Raw genomic sequence first — 16,341 nt, 5'->3', positions numbered from 1 at the left:
AATCCAGGTTTATTAGATGTTCTACTCAATTGAAACATTTGTCAATTGAAAACATAGTATAAAATAAATAACATTGTTGTAGTATCAAAGGATTCCACATCATCAAATGAGGACAATAATCCTTTTTCAATGGAGACACAAAATAACAAAGAAGTCTCCACTTATTTTTCCAATGCCTATAGCAAGCAATACACTCATTTAAATCACTTTAAATTTGCAATACGAGCACAAGGTGATATAATACAAGAAGTAAAAAAGAATTATGTAAAGTCAAATAAAGCAATTGAGGCATATTTGCAATCAAACGAAGACATGCCTACATATGAATTTTGTATTTGTGATATATTTTCCTTTAGAAAGGACATGCAATCTATTAACAAAGACTTATGATCTACTATTTTTCTATCTGATTCTTGCTTCAGAGTTCAAAACCATTAAACTCAATGAACAAATATGCAAATCTTGTAACAATGCAATACTCAATGGAAAAGTACCTACATTTGCATCACCTCTTTATATTTGATGAAATGAAAAATTGATGTCCATTGCAAAATTGACATATTTAGAAGAGAGGTTAGTGGAACCAAAGATGGCTTTTGCACAAATAAGACAACTTGGCTACAAAATATCACAATTGTATTAATAGGAACAATAATAAATGTTCCTTCTAGTATAGATAGAATTTAGAGAACATTTCCTAGAGACATTGATGACACTGTAATAGTGGGAATTATGCTAAAAGGAAAATTGGAATACAATATTTGTCTCAAAATATTTAACTCAATAAAGCGATGTGTTCATTACATGGCCTGAGCAACATATCTATATACAAAAGAAAAAAATAGAAATCAACTATGAATGGAAATAACATTTTGATTGAAGTAGACAAGATCTGACGCAGGGTTACCCCTGCTTTACCCACAATATGCATGTCAAATCTTCAATCTTTAAGGTTTAAGGCCTCTTTCTTAAAATTTATAGAATTATTTGTAAGCTAACAAAGTTTAACCTTTCATCCATCCCTTTCCTTTTCTATCGGAATTCATTCTCCTTTATAAACCTTCATTAACCTTAGCCGCATATATAACTCTTCCCACTCTTTAACATTGGTTATATATGATTAACTCATAAAACCTTCTTATTGTGCCTTATTTCTATTATAATGCTTTGTAATAGAAATACACTAATAAACGTATGTAACATTCCTTTTCTGCACTTTTCAAAGCCTCTGCACAGTTCTCGAGATTACCTTTATCGCTATCGCAATATTGGGTTCTCCACGGTCACACTACACACTCTACCTTCCGCCTCCGATATGTGATCATATTTCGGATTTCAAACACTATATAACTACGCCTATACCCTTATCGGTTCTACGTTCATTGCATGTCGCATTCATTCTCTGATCCAACTCCATATAACATTTGCGATGCAAATTAACCTTTGTCATTGATCTACAATTAGTGGATCTGACGATCCACGATGATTTTGGGTGAATAAGTAGCAAGGAGAATAACCACCGGAAAAGCGGTTTTCTCTCTCCACCGGAGTGCTACGTATCAACTAATAAGTGGGATTGGGCGAACTCCTCTAAATACCACTTACCACTTTTTCTCCACCCAATATACCACTTTTGTGTATGAATCTACTGATGCGATATTCCTCCATCTCCTCTGCGATTGGATCCTGTCCGTTGATGTGTTAGATCCAACGATTGTTGTTCAATGATACTTCATTCTTTCATCCGCCTCTTTACTTTGGTTTTTCATTGTTTCTTCAATGTTTACCGTGGTTCTTGGGTTTTCTTCGAGTTCTGATCCCTTGGCTGTTTCACTACGCACTTCCTCTTGAGCTTTGGCTTTGATCTTTCTAATGGATTCAACGATCCATTATGATCCTCCTCTTCATGTATTTCTTTGTGTAATAGGCAAACTTGGCCTGAAACTCTTCGTTACAGAGAATATGCTAATTCATTCATTCATCATTCAATATTCTATAACACATTTATATAAATTGGAATTTGAATCTTTATGCATATATATATATCAACAAACAATAACATAATGAGACTCTGTGTCTCTCCTCAGCCTGATATTCTAATTTATGGCCTCTGATCATCATCTACTCATAGGCTTACAAACACAACTAAATATCTAACTCTCTCTATCTAACCTCTCTAACCTCTGATCATGCCTTTTAGGCTTACATTTATACAAAGGGATTCTGAAACCAATTTCTAGTTTAGATCCATAAACTCCTCAATAAAATTCCTAAATGTCTTCCTCATTCCTAAGGATTCTCTTTAATCCACAAAATTATCAACTAACTCCTAATCTGGATTTTACAATCAATTCTCAAATCCCTCAGTTCTCTCAATTATCCTAAGTCTCTCATATTCTCCTACATTCGGGAATATTTACAATTATGCCTCACCATATCCTATTAAAGCTTCTCTCATTAAAATCACTCAAAACTCTTAGTAATTAAATTAATTCCATAATTAGGAAACCAACTTCCTTGAAACACAAGAACCCCTATATCTACTAGAATACGATAATGATGTTGAGGTGAATGCTACTGCATCAGACTCCCTAAGTAAGAAGATTTATGACCTCCTAGTCATAAGTTTGGATAATTGATTCCTCCTGGATCCCTGAAATTATTTTCTAATCTGTCTTTGCTTGTCCATTGTTCTATTACTGTTGTTGTCTGCTGCTATTCTCCAAGTCTTCATACCTTGTGCTACAATTCTCCACTTTCCCTGCTTTCATAGTCTGCTACTGTCTTCCTCTTGTTGTTACTCCTCTCCTTTCTTGTTGTTGTCTTCTTTTGAGACACTTTCATTATTAACATTCTTATCAGTTCAATTTCTTTGTCTAGTATATCCTCAATTTGCTGACTATTTCCATCTCTTGGTTGATGAACTCTCCTTTTTTCTTGTTCTTCGCTTATCCCGATCACTTACTTTTCATCCTTACCCTCTTTTTTACTATTATTTTGCACCTTTTCAGCTGCTGCTATATTGTCTTTTAGAACAATTTCCTGCTTCTGTTTACTGCACCTGTCAACTTCTTCTTGATTATTATTTATGACAACTTCTTTGTCATCCTTGTTCAGCAATTTATCCTGAACATTTATCCTCTGCTCTCCTAACTTTCTCCTTTGAAAGTCTATCTCTCTATATAACTCAATGATTTTACGTGAAGTAAACTTTGGAAATTTTACAAAATCTCCCATTTCTTCATTCGCTATTGACCCATCATCACATGGTACTTCTTCCTCTGCTAAATCTTTCTTAACATCCTTCAGTAGATGTCCTTCCTCTTCTTCTTTCATTTGGCTGTCCACTTGTGCCAATTATGTTCCAGTTTTTGCAACAAAATCTTCAATTATAAGACAATCATCATAATAAAAAATATAAGGCTTTTTTACCTCTTCTTCCTTCGGAAACACTGCAGTATGCTGCTCAGATCTCTCTCCTTTTGTCAGAATATTAGTATGCTGATTCAAACTCAAAGAACACTTGAGACTGTCAGCTAGTATATCCTTCTCATCATCTGTTTCAATGATGTCTTTCAACACTTTTCCACTGTAGCGAACTGATTCTTTTCCAGTCTCCTTGTCATATTCTGCTTCAAAACTTTAATCTTCTGGAAGGTATTATTTCATGTTTTTGATAGCTTTAAAAGACTGCCCATATTCTTCCAAACCTACAATCATACACAAATCATTAATTTTGAAAATACAAGACCTTCTAGTCTCACTTGATGCTTCAGCCATCAAGTCTTCTGGCTACTTTGAATCATTCATATGATCCAACTCCTCTGGCTCTTCATTACTTTCAAAAAGTAATGGTCCACATTTTGGTTCACATATCGAAACTTCAACATCTTCTTCAACATCTCCCTTTTGTTGTAGCTCAACTCTTTCGAGCTTCTTTGTCTTCAATTTGGCATCTATAATCTGTTCAAGTTCCCTTAGCTCCTTTATTATCTGCATATTCACCTGCTGATTCGTCTTCCCTTGTAGCCTCTACCACTTCACTTTCTTTCTCATGACATAACCATATTTCTGGCCTGTATCATTTCTCTGCAACATTTCCATTAATACTTCAAGCTGAACTGCTATCTCAAACTTCTCCCTCTCATATTCTTCTTTACTTAATTGTCTCTGTATGCCATTTTCCTTAGCATCTCCTTTCTTTGTCCTTGGTTGTGGTTTCTTTCAGAACCTCTGTTATGACTGTCACTAGTCATCATCCTCTCCATCTTTACGAGTTCCTCATTCACTCACTATGATCTGCACTAAAGCCTCTATAGCAGCAAGTCTGCCCTACTTCCACCTATCTTACCAATCTCTCCTTTATACTTGGTATTTTGGCAAGAAATTGGTTCTCTATCTCTGGAACCTCCTTTGAGCAATTCTCTTTGGTCCTTCTAGGCTTCAACTCATCTGTACTTTCTAAGAACACAATTTTCCTCTTTATCCAATCTCTGTTGGAATTCCTCAAGGTTCCGCCACATTTCTGCTTTCACTTAGAAACTCTTACCAACTTCCTTTATCTCCTAGAAATTCTACCCACATCCTTTGTGGAATTACCTTTGGGAGTTGCAACAATACTTTTGCATCAATGCAAAGACAACAACTTTCCAATATTCAAATCCAATTAAAATAAAACCATATCATCTTACCTCCAAGATCTCTGTTTGATCTTGTCCTCCAATTCACCTACACTCTTGAATGGACTGTCCTTTCCACTAGACTTCAGCTATATCTTCAAACTCTATTACTTCAAGAACTTACAAAGTCCCTCTTACAGTTTAACTACTGTAATCTTGCTCTAAAATTTCATTCATTCAATATCTGCTAATCATTAGACAAATTTGCATACCTTCACCTACCTTCAGGATCTTGCCACTCCCGCAAATTGGTTTCAGCAGATCTTCATGATTCCACTGCACAAATTTTCAACATTCAGCTACTGTCAATGAGATTTAGAATCTGATTCTTTCTTCCAATCTTCCGGATTTATCTTGGCAAAGCTTAACTATCGGCAACAATTTCTCCCTTGCTGGGTTTTATTCCACTCATAAATCCTTACCAGTTTCTTCCATTACTGCTTCTTAAGACTTGATCTTCTTTTGCTGAGATACTTCATTAGCTGCAACTATCAATCTTCAATCTATTTCTTTATCCAGCAAAACTCAAATCAGAGTTAAATAAAACAATACTTGTATGATTTCACAAGCAGTCTCCATTCACTCTTCACATTCGAGTGAATCTCCATTCTTCAAAACATCGCTGTGGATTTTTTTATGTTCCTGCAATCTCTCCTTAATTCTTACTCACCTGCCTCTAAGAACTTAACTGTTCTTCTCCAATTTCAATTTCAAACATTTCACAATTCCAATTATACAAATTCATTGGCCATAAATCATTTTCTCTACTTTTCTCAAAATATGAACATTCTATAAAAAGGCAAAAATATCAAGATTAGTATGCCTCTTACCAATCTCCCAGATTTCCTCTGGTTGCTTCGCCATCAGATTAGAATCTAATCTCCCTTGCCTGCATACACATCTTTCCACATATCTCTGTTCTAAATTCTTCCAAAGAAACTTTCGCACATAATTTCTGTATTCATCTCTGATACCAAATGAAGTAGGGTTATCCCTACTTTACCCACAATATGAATGTCAAATCTTCAATCTTTAAGGTTTAAGGTCCCTTTCTTAAACTCTATAGAATTATTTATAGACTAACAAAGTCTAACCTTTAATCCATCCCTTTCCTTTTCTATCAGAATTCATTCTCCTTTATAAACCTTCGTTAACCTTAGATGCATATATAACTCTTCCCACTCTTTAACTTTGGTTATATATGATTAACTCATAAAATCTTCTTATCGCGTCTTATTTCTATTATAATGCTTTATAATAGAAATACAATAATAAACATAGTAACATACCTTTTCCACATTTTTCAAAGCCTCTACATAGTTCTCGAGATTACCTTTATTGCTATCGCAATATCGGGTTCTCTGTGGTCACACTACACACTCTACCTTTGGCCTCCGATATGCAATCATATTCTGGATTTCAAACACTATATAACAACACATATACCCTTATTGGTTCCACCTTCATCACATGTCGCATTCATTCTTGGATCCAACTCCATATAACATTTGCGATGCGAATTAATCTCCATCGTTGATCTGCAATTAGTGGATCCAACGGTACACGATGATTTTGGGTGGACAAGTAGCATGGAGAATAAATTCCCAAAAAAGTGGTTTTCTCTCTCACCTGAGTGCTACTGTCAACCAATAAGTGGGATCGGGTGAACTCCTGTAAATATCACTTACCACTTTTGCTCCACCCAATATACCACTTTTGTGTATAAATCTGCCGATGCGATGTTCCTCCATCTCCTTTGTGATTGGATATTGTTCGTTGATCTGTTAGATCCAATGGTTGTTGTTCAATGATACTTCATTCTTTTGTCCACCTATCTACTTTGGTTTTTCGTCGTTTCTTTAATGTTTACTATGGTTCTTGGGTTTTCTTCGGGTTCTAATCCCTTGCAAGTTTCACTGTGCACTTCCTCCTGAGCTTTGGCTTTGATCTTTCTAATGGATTCAACAATCCATTATGATCCTCCTCTTCATGTATTTCTCTATGTAATCACCAAACTTAACCTGCAACTCTCTGTTACAAAAAATATGCTAATTCATTCATTCATCATTCAATATTCGATAACACACTTATATAAATTGGAATTTGAATCTCTGTGCATATATATATCAACAAACAATTACATAATGAGACTCTTTGTCTCTCATCGGACTGATCTTCTAATTTATGGCCTCTGATCATCATCTGCCCATAGGCTTACAAACACAACTAAATATCTAACTCTCTCTGTTTAACCTCTCTAGCCTCTAATCATGCCTTTTAGGCTTACATTTATACAAAGGGATTCTAAAACCAATTTCTGGTTTAGATCCATAAACTCCTCAAAAAAATTCCTAAATCTCTTCCTCATTCCTAAGGATTCTCTTTAATCCACAAAATCATCAACTAACTCCTAATCTATATTTTACAATCAATTCTCAAATCCCTCAGTTCTCTCAATTATCCTAAGTCTCTCATATTCTCCTACATTCGGGAATATGTACAATTATGCCTCACCATATCCTATTATAGCTTCTCTCATTAAAATCACTCAAAACTCTTAGTAATTACATTAATTCCATACTTAGGAACCAACTTCCTTGAAACAAAAGATCCCCTATGTCTACTAGAATACAATAATGATGTTGAGATGAATGTTTTTGCATCAATATCATTAGATCGATAGTCTAAAAATGAAGGAACTAGACTCACCAAATGTATATAATGATATAGAGAAAGAAACTGAAACACTTGTACATGGTTATTCAGAGGCCCACCTTATCCATGATCTTGATACAAGAATAATACAAATTTCACCTTGTGAAAGGTTTTGTCCCCTAAGATTTTTTCAAGACAAATTCTTTGAAAAACTGAACTTCCTGACATTGTTCATTCGATCAAGTTTCCCTACTAATGTTATCAAATTCTTTTTATATCAAAAAATTGCCCAATGGGAACTGTTGCACATGTCCGATGACTTTTCGACACATATTACAAACATATTATATAAAGACAATTATATTTTGATAAACTGGGTCTCTAACTCATCTTGGATTTCTATTCACAAAGGAGAGCTAAAAGAACAAAAACTAGGACACATTAGCATACCATAAAATTATGAGACAATTTAATCAAGAGAGACAACCAATAATCAAACAAATAATTCTATGGAAAAAAGAATAATCCCGGTAAGTGTTTCTATTTGTTTAGCACTTGAGGTGTAGGTATAGGAAAAACATTCACTGTACATGTGCTTTACTAAGCTCTTGTATGAATTTATAGAAAAAAACTTACAAAGTGTCTGTTTGAAAAAAAAGGTCTAATAATTGTATTTATTAGAAAAGTTGCATATATTGCACATGGTGTTATATTCCATTCATTTTTGCATTCGCCACTTTCACCGTGTCACATGGTGCCATTGGCTACTAACACACTTGATGTATTGAGCAAATAATATGAAAAAAATAAATTTTGGTTGATAGACGAGTCTTCATTAGTTGGGTCTCGATTACTTTATATCATTGACAAGCGACTCCGCGAAATTATGCATATTCCAGCTTCGCTGTTTGGGAACCTTTACATAATATTTTGTGGTAATCTATGTCAAGCATAACTTGTACGTAATTGTTGGATATTTGAAAAACCACATATTAAAGGAACCAATGCTCCTTACAATTTTTGAAAATAAAATGTGAAAACTTATGAACTAAAACATGTAATGCGACAAGACAATAGAGAATTTGTATCCAACTTAAAATTAGGACATGTTCACATACTGATGATGATCTTGTATTCTTGGAAAAACATTGTTATATATTGGCACCAAATGATCCAACTTTTACATACCTATTTTATTTAAACAAGAATGTAAATGAACATAGTGAAAGAATGTTGTCTCTGATCAACAAAGAAGCAATTATATTAAATGCATATGACAAAAAAATTTACTCAACAAATATAAATCAAAATAAATAGCTGAAACTGCAATTGCCATCTTCTATTTTGTTGAAATAAAATATGCTTGTTGAACTAATTGGAGGAAATTACAATATTCAGGATAGCTTGGTCAATGGTGCTGAACAAATTTTTAGAGCATCAACAACATTTGAAAATGGTACAATTTGGATCGAATTTGTTGATCTAGTTGTTGGCACTATTCAATGGGAAAAATGGTGCATCTGTACAAATATGTAATAATGTCTACGTGGACACCTGTAATTAGAGTTTGTATGAATAATGAATCAAACAACAAAATTAGTTCTACAATAGAAAAATTTCTTGCCCAACTGGCATGTGCACAAACTATACATTGATCGTAGGGGTTAACAATGAACAAATTGGATTTTGACCCAAATGGAGTTAGGCAACATGGACTTGTTTATACTGCACTTTCTCATGTCAAAGATATTAAGTCCTTGTATATATTAAACAAATTGGAACATAGTAACTTTTCTTTGAATGACAAAGTTGTTATTCAACTTAATAGACTTAGACATAATGTCTCTTATGAGCTTGAATATAACATATATCAAAATAAAACAATTGACAAATTGACAATATGTTCATTGAACACTCATAATTTTTCCTTGCATTTCAAATATATCATTACTGGCTATGATCTAATGAGCACTGGCATTTTTTGTTTCCAAGAAAAAAAAAATCATCTCTGTCGAATCCAATTTATCTAGCAAATATGACTACATACATTTATGCCATTTACATGGAATTCTCACATACTATATAAAAATTATTGTGGTTGAGAATCATTTCGCTTATACAAAAGACGAATTTGAATCAACAATTGCAACATTCCATGTTGAAAAAAAAACCCATTATAGTTGCAAATGTATATATTGCACCAAATTCAAAAATTGAAGAGATAATTAATTTCATCAAATTCATTTTATACCACACGTGCAACAACTAGCTGATTTTTCTTGTTGATGATTTCAATTTGGGCATGTTGAAAACTAGCCATCAACCAAAAAAACTACTTTCATTTATGCAAAATATTTAGTTCAATTTTCATTCAAAAAAAGACAATTGATTATAGCTCAATGCTAGATCACTTTTGGACAAAATTTTTAGCACTACTATTTATTTCCAAGTCTTTGATGCTTATTGGAAATATCATCATACAATTTGTCTTACCATATCTTTGTTGTCACAATATTTGTCACATTTGCAAATGTGCACCTTTGACATATGCCTTGATTTGCAAACATTGAAAAACAAAGAAATTCTTCACAATGAAAAACAAGAAAACAACAAAAAATGCAAATATCAAATATCATCATACAATTTGTCTTACCATATCTTAGTTGACTGGTCACAATATTTGTCACATTTGCAAATGTGCACCTTTGACATATGCCTTGATTTGCAAACATTGAAAAACAAAGAAATTCTTCACAATGAAAAACAAGAAAACAACAAAAAATGCAAATATCAAATTTTGGCAAGTCTTTAAACCATGAACATAATTTTGTGTCTATTTATAAATTTTTATGCAATGCTTGGTATGCAATTTACACATTTTTGTTTCCACTTTGTTGCTGTTTTCTCCATACACTGAATAGTATTATTTTCTTTAGCTTGTATTTCACATTTCATTATTTCTTGTGTGACTTCTTTTGATATAAAAAAAAATAATGAAAGAAAGATAAGTGGCCATGGTAATTGTTAATAACACATTTCTAGAAGTGAACTATATGTATATTTGCCAATGAAATCTATAAAACATTTACTTTATTGTAACTTATGCACATTTACTACATAGCCACGAACGAATGGCTAATAGTACCATAAAAACAAAATTCATGTATATATAATTTATTATTGTAGAGTATACATTGTTTTAGATGTTTTTTGTACACATGTCTCTTGATCACTTGCATTTTCATTTTCAAGAACTGATTGGTCCATTCATTTGGAAAAATATCATGGAGACATCTAGCTCTAGAAAAAAAATACCGGAAGAACAAATGGTGGAAAATGAAAATCCAAAAAGGTTAGGTTTTTGCTACACTAAATGTTTATATAGTCAAATGAAATATTTGCATTAAATCAATGTCAGTGTTTTTTGAAGCATGTTGTTTTGATTTTTCATATAAGCATAGAAAAAACAATGGAAGAAGTATCCTCTTCAATCATTGAAACATGCTCAGGAGCATATGCAAAAACTTTTGAAGGAGATATATTGGTTATTTATGGGCCAACATAAACTTAAAGTCCTAACTCTCTTGCAAAGGCATGGCTACTCCATGCTGATTTGGTTGATAAGCACATCCAACTGACTATCACAGTGAACATGGGAAATTATATTATAGAGTGTTTCGAAAACATGTTTACCATTGGAAATAATGTTTGAATTACATATTTTGAAATAATAAACAAGGGTATTTATGAACGAGGAGACGCAACATGTTGCATAATGTTATAGGACAAAACCATAGTTGAATTAATTGCACAGGTTTGTAAAAAACACAGACTGGCTCTAGATACAACAATACATAGTTTTGTTGTTTCAACTGATGCATATGTAGTTGGGCTAATAGGAGAAATAATAATAGGTTTCCACCAAACTATCAAGCAACTAGAACTCAATATAAAATATGGTTAAGTTGCAGAGGACCATGCAATTGTAAGTCTTTTGGTAGAATAACTATGCTTGCATTTGAACAAAAAAGACAATAGTTTTTTTAAAACTATGTTATTGTATCTTTATTTTGCATTGTTATCAAGGTACCATTTATCTCATTATTTTTTTTGCATAATATTCTTAACCAATACTATGCAATATCATATTTTAGTTATATAAAATTTTCTATATGACTATGGTTTCGTTGTTTGGTTAATAAGAACATTAGATGTTAGCTCCACAATAACATAATGTAACTCCATAATAGTTACTATGCAAAATTATATATTTTCCGATGTTTTTCTCTCCACTGGTAAAATATTGGCTTGGATTCTCATTTGTTGTAAATTTCTAGAAGTTTGTTCTGTTAGGGAAAAAACAAAAAAAAAAAGAAGGAAACAAAATAGTTGCATGTGTATCAAAGTGTTCATTTCTGTATATGCAAAATTGAATGCTCTGTGTTAAAATAAGGCAGAATAGGAGAATTGACATAGTTGTATTTTCAACTTATTTTTCCATAGATCAAATCATCCTTATTTTCCTATTTGCATAACTATTTTTTCATGTAGTGTTCATTTTATAGTTATATTTTCTTTGTTCCTGTTTTCTGATCTATATAGTGTTGCAATGTAGTTATATATAATTGCAAATTTGTTTTGCAATGAATTAAGATATTTTCTATCTCATTTCTCTTTCCTAGTTTTCTTTTGTCTCTTTTTAAAATTCATTTCAATTCATGGAAAAAAAAGAAATTGGAAATTTAAATATAATCTAGGAAAAATGCGGTTTAGTTGATGGTAGCTTCTTGGAGTATGCTACTAAATTATTTTTTCTTTTCTTTGTGACACATAGATGGAAACCAATGTGCATATTTACTAGAGCAACTTCTTCATTTGAAATTTTCTGACAACCGAGTGCATTTTTTCGTTAATAGGACCATAATACCTCGGTTGCACAAACACATTGTATATTTACAAAAAAATTCATTATAGCATATGATATGCATATGCATTTTTTTCTTTTCATTGTTGCAATATTAACTTGAATTCTCATTTTCCTGCAAATTGTGAAATTGTTTTGTCTTAGGGAAAGAAAAAACAAACAAAGAGAAAAAAACTCCAAATATCCCAATTGCTTGATTTATATATATGTTCAATGAAATATTTTGTGTCAAAAGGATGGGGGGATTCTATAAGGGTATCAAGACATTCATGTTCTTTCCTTTTTTTCACATATAACAAATCTTCCAGAAATTTTATTTTTATATTTGCACAAGTGTTTTTTTCGTAGGCTGTGTGCTTATGTTAATTGGATTTCTTGCACAAGGATTTTAATTTCCTAAGCTATATAGTGTTGCATTGCATTTACATATAGTTGCGAGTTTATTTTCTAAAGAATTAAAAAATGTACATCTTATTCCTGTTTTCTAATTTTCTTTGTTTCCTCTTGTAATGGATATAAGCTTACAACAAATTACAAAAGCTCTAGTATAAGGAAACTGTGGTTCTTATAATGCTAAGTGTTATAACAATGATGTTGGATAATTTTTTTGGATCTTTGTCATTAGTGATGCATGGTCACATGCATGCATCGCTTTTGTAGCCACTTGTTTTTCAATTTCAAGCTAATAGTTCATTGTTTACCATAGCACATGTTAATTGTTTCAAATTTGTGGTCTATGATAATGATTCTTTGATGGTTGGTGAATGATATATGTACTATTTAAAATCAATGATCTTTTTCTGTAGCACAATGTCATTGCTATGAATAATAAATATATTAATTATGTTGAACTATGAATGATAATTTTTTCATTGACCTATGTAATCAATCTTACTTGGAAATTATGACAGATTTTAGCTTCTCTCTACCATAGTATTTTTTGTAACAATATTGCCTTAGGTAATTTATGTATTTATTATTTAACATATACAATTTAGTGCTCTAGATATATTGTAAAAAAGAGATTGAGAAATGTGTAAAATAATCTGTTAATCTTTGGTACCTTGATTTCTTATTTTCGATTCCTCATGTCACTTGGAGTGTATGCTTTCACTATAACAAGATGAAACATATTATGATTGATAAAAATATCACTAAACTTGTATATTTGGATGCACCTACTTCCAAAATAAAACAATTGACAAATTGACAATATGAGCTTGAATATAACATATATCAAAATAAAACAATTGACAAATTGACAATATGTTCATTGAACACTCATAATTTTTCCTTGCATTTCAAATATATCATTACTGGCTATGATCTAATGAGCACTGGCATTTTTTGTTTCCAAGAAAAAAAAAATCATCTCTGTCGAATCCAATTTATCTAGCAAATATGACTACATACATTTATGCCATTTACATGGAATTCTCACATACTATATAAAAATTATTGTGGTTGAGAATCATTTCGCTTATACAAAAGACGAATTTGAATCAACAATTGCAACATTCCATGTTGAAAAAAAAACCCATTATAGTTGCAAATGTATATATTGCACCAAATTCAAAAATTGAAGAGATAATTAATTTCATCAAATTCATTTTATACCACACGTGCAACAACTAGCTGATTTTTCTTGTTGATGATTTCAATTTGGGCATGTTGAAAACTAGCCATCAACCAAAAAAACTACTTTCATTTATGCAAAATATTTAGTTCAATTTTCATTCAAAAAAAGACAATTGATTATAGCTCAATGCTAGATCACTTTTGGACAAAATTTTTAGCACTACTATTTATTTCCAAGTCTTTGATGCTTATTGGAAATATCATCATACAATTTGTCTTACCATATCTTTGTTGTCACAATATTTGTCACATTTGCAAATGTGCACCTTTGACATATGCCTTGATTTGCAAACATTGAAAAACAAAGAAATTCTTCACAATGAAAAACAAGAAAACAACAAAAAATGCAAATATCAAATATCATCATACAATTTGTCTTACCATATCTTAGTTGACTGGTCACAATATTTGTCACATTTGCAAATGTGCACCTTTGACATATGCCTTGATTTGCAAACATTGAAAAACAAAGAAATTCTTCACAATGAAAAACAAGAAAACAACAAAAAATGCAAATATCAAATTTTGGCAAGTCTTTAAACCATGAACATAATTTTGTGTCTATTTATAAATTTTTATGCAATGCTTGGTATGCAATTTACACATTTTTGTTTCCACTTTGTTGCTGTTTTCTCCATACACTGAATAGTATTATTTTCTTTAGCTTGTATTTCACATTTCATTATTTCTTGTGTGACTTCTTTTGATATAAAAAAAAATAATGAAAGAAAGATAAGTGGCCATGGTAATTGTTAATAACACATTTCTAGAAGTGAACTATATGTATATTTGCCAATGAAATCTATAAAACATTTACTTTATTGTAACTTATGCACATTTACTACATAGCCACGAACGAATGGCTAATAGTACCATAAAAACAAAATTCATGTATATATAATTTATTATTGTAGAGTATACATTGTTTTAGATGTTTTTTGTACACATGTCTCTTGATCACTTGCATTTTCATTTTCAAGAACTGATTGGTCCATTCATTTGGAAAAATATCATGGAGACATCTAGCTCTAGAAAAAAAATACCGGAAGAACAAATGGTGGAAAATGAAAATCCAAAAAGGTTAGGTTTTTGCTACACTAAATGTTTATATAGTCAAATGAAATATTTGCATTAAATCAATGTCAGTGTTTTTTGAAGCATGTTGTTTTGATTTTTCATATAAGCATAGAAAAAACAATGGAAGAAGTATCCTCTTCAATCATTGAAACATGCTCAGGAGCATATGCAAAAACTTTTGAAGGAGATATATTGGTTATTTATGGGCCAACATAAACTTAAAGTCCTAACTCTCTTGCAAAGGCATGGCTACTCCATGCTGATTTGGTTGATAAGCACATCCAACTGACTATCACAGTGAACATGGGAAATTATATTATAGAGTGTTTCGAAAACATGTTTACCATTGGAAATAATGTTTGAATTACATATTTTGAAATAATAAACAAGGGTATTTATGAACGAGGAGACGCAACATGTTGCATAATGTTATAGGACAAAACCATAGTTGAATTAATTGCACAGGTTTGTAAAAAACACAGACTGGCTCTAGATACAACAATACATAGTTTTGTTGTTTCAACTGATGCATATGTAGTTGGGCTAATAGGAGAAATAATAATAGGTTTCCACCAAACTATCAAGCAACTAGAACTCAATATAAAATATGGTTAAGTTGCAGAGGACCATGCAATTGTAAGTCTTTTGGTAGAATAACTATGCTTGCATTTGAACAAAAAAGACAATAGTTTTTTTAAAACTATGTTATTGTATCTTTATTTTGCATTGTTATCAAGGTACCATTTATCTCATTATTTTTTTTGCATAATATTCTTAACCAATACTATGCAATATCATATTTTAGTTATATAAAATTTTCTATATGACTATGGTTTCGTTGTTTGGTTAATAAGAACATTAGATGTTAGCTCCACAATAACATAATGTAACTCCATAATAGTTACTATGCAAAATTATATATTTTCCGATGTTTTTCTCTCCACTGGTAAAATATTGGCTTGGATTCTCATTTGTTGTAAATTTCTAGAAGTTTGTTCTCTTAGGGAAAAAACAAAAAAAAAAAGAAGGAAACAAAATAGTTGCATGTGTATCAAAGTGTTCATTTCTGTATATGCAAAATTGAATGCTCTGTGTTAAAATAAGGCAGTATAGGAGAATTGACATAGTTGTATTTTCAACTTATTTTTCCATAGATCAAATCATCCTTATTTTCCTATTTGCATAACTATTTTTTCATGTAGTGTTCATTTTATAGTTATATTTTCTTTGTTCCTGTTTTCTGATCTATATAGTGTTGCAATGTAGTTATATATAATTGCAAATTTGTTTTGCAATGAATTAAGATATTTTCTATCTCATTTCTCTTTCCTAGTTTTCTTTTGTCTCTTTTTAAAATTCATTTCAATT

Source organism: Pinus tabuliformis, chromosome 8 (genome assembly GCF_031772625.1).
Source record: "Pinus tabuliformis cultivar Carrire ecotype Pingquan chromosome 8, CPIR1, whole genome shotgun sequence".
Classification (NCBI taxonomy): domain Eukaryota; kingdom Viridiplantae; phylum Streptophyta; class Pinopsida; order Pinales; family Pinaceae; genus Pinus; species Pinus tabuliformis.
This window is presented reverse-complemented; position numbering follows the sequence as displayed.